Raw genomic sequence first — 2,677 nt, forward strand, 5'->3', positions numbered from 1 at the left:
TGCATCAGACAAAAGCAGGACTCCTCTGTAAACAATACATTGAGGAAGTGACGCAGCCGCCAGTGCTTGTGTTCCTCAGCAAATCAAAATTGATCTCCCATGTGCCCAGCAGTTAATCAAGGGATGTAATGAGGTTTTCTTGGACTTAAACTAGTCTTTTGGAGTCAGTTAACCAGTGTTTGGTCACCGACATTGCAACCAGTTGTTGCCCTCAAATCACTTTGTAGGTCCTCAGCAGTCAAAGTGTGCCAGTGGAGAGAACAATTAACCACATATCAGTCATCTCTCACTGATATTTTCCGTTTTCTCCCTTACCCTGGTCTACTTATGTACATACCCTTTCTAGGAAATCATTTCCAAACCCTCCCGAACAACAGATGAAGCCATATTAAGTTCTGTAGACACTGAAAAAAATAGACCAACCTTCCTACAGTAAAGTCATGGCCTCAGCATGTTTTGCCTCAATCAGATGTATTATGTTGACTTATGAAATATACACAAAGAGTAGACAGGGCACTCACTAGATGGAAACATTGCTCATCCATTTCACTCTTAGGCTTAGTGAAATACATTTGAATACTGCCACTAACCCATGGCTTTCAACTGTTTTGTGGAGGATTGTTGTCATTATTAAAACATGTTGGAAGCACAAGAGCAACAGTATATATATCCTGATCATGGACTAAGTACATAGTGCACTCAACCAAATTCTTGTTCCTCTAATTGTTTCGGGCAGTGTATACAATGTTCCTTGTACTGCCGTCGCTCATCAAGGAAACAACTTCTCTCCTGAGAGTTCAGCAACTGATGTGATCCACCATGGAATCGTACTTAATCCCTCTGGCCCATAATGTCAACTCTGGCACCACTGCTCTAACTACCAAGTTCCAGTACCATACGCAGGGTAGAGGTCAGCCACAACACACTTTCTGTAGCCACTTTGGCTAACCAAGCCACACGTTACAAGTACTTGCCAGAATGTGTTGCTTCACAGCTCCTCATGCTCCTGATACTACTGTTGTGTGGTTTATAGTTTGTGCCATTGCTGAGAGCCAAAGACCTTCATTACAACTCTAATGCGACTACAAACAGCTCAGCAGTTTGCTACAGGTTGGTGGTGACCATTCACGTAAGTGGACAGTTGGTTACTTGTAATGCCTACATTGACTGGTGTACAGTAATTGCAGCGTAGCTGACATATAATATGCCTGCTTTAAAATGTGGCCCTGCCTTTTATTGGGTGAGAGATGCCTGCGACTGGATTGCAGTAGGAGGTGATAAGTAGATGTATGGAACACATCTTGCATCTGATTTGAGCTACGGGTTTGCAGGATTGGGAACTGGCTTAGAATATAGATGGACAAAGACTTTCTGTGGGTTGGGTGGGTGGTAGAACACTGCTTTTAGCAATCTGGGCAAGATTTTGGGCAGGATATTCATCATCTCAGGGCAGAACGATAGGGAGTCAAAGCCCTGGTGAAGAATGTGATTGAGCTTTTCGAGGTCAGGGTGATACTGGATCATTAGAGGAGTGCTGGTCGATGGCTGCTTAACAGGGCTACAGGTGTCACCGGAGGAGATGACCTGGGAGCAGGCGCGGCTCGTAATTAAAGGCTCTGAGGCGGAGCCGCCCCAAAATATATGTTAAAGTAAATTTCGCAAGAACGTATTACATAATTTAAATTATCAGGACGAATTTTGCATATTTCCCATTCCGATTAAAATTACGACGGTCAACGTTTTTGGAACTGTTTGTATCGATGGATGTTTTCCGAACGGTTAGTAGTGTTTAGGCTGCGCCTTGGAACGTCCGTAAGCTGCATGTAGTAGCGGTTTGGGGGCGTGGCTTCTACATAGTACTGCTCTTTATGGGCGACCCGAAGGCTCAGAGGTTGTAGCCTAAGGGTGTCATACCAACCGCCACACATTTTTCAGGTTCCACTATCTATGTAATAAAGGAATGTAGAGTGGCCGAAACTTCGCTATCCAATCTCTGTCTCTGCACATCTCTACTACGCTTCGACGCGTCATTAATCGACGTTTAGTATTATTGTTTTGGTAATATTTTACATAGTTGTTTTGTTTCTGCCATTGGCTATTTTATCCACATTTAGAATAAGTTTGCAAATATCCCGCCAGAGTGCACTACACTACAGTAACATACCAGTACTGCCATCTAGCGAGTGTTTCATAATTGGTTAGAGGACAAAGCGCGCGAAATTTCTCCCGTTACTTTACTTTCCTTGCTTGCTTATGCTGACGGCATTTGTTGATACCGTGTGATATTAGCAAGTTTCTTTTTCGGAGTATATTTTGCAAGATTTTAGTGAGTTTTACTTGCTGGTGAATATCTGCGACATACCGCCAGTGTGAAACAAGCGCAATATGAATTCAGTGTGCAATTTAATAGGTAAAAACTTGGAACACGGCCATAGGATGAAAGTGAAAGAACTTGGTGCATCCAGACCCGCATTAAAGATATCTCCGAAACATATCTTTTCATATGATTTGCTGCACAGTGTCAGAAAATGTAATGATGACGTATAAAAACACAAACCAAAGATTTTAACTCGAAGTTAGCTTCTAACAATATTTAATACCTGATTACAGAAGATACAGTACGTAAAATTATGGGCAGAGAGTGATCTGCTCACCCCCTCCCCCTGAATTCTTAGTT

The sequence above is a fragment of the Schistocerca piceifrons genome, chromosome 6 (genome assembly GCF_021461385.2).
Source record: "Schistocerca piceifrons isolate TAMUIC-IGC-003096 chromosome 6, iqSchPice1.1, whole genome shotgun sequence".
NCBI lineage: Eukaryota > Metazoa > Arthropoda > Insecta > Orthoptera > Acrididae > Schistocerca > Schistocerca piceifrons.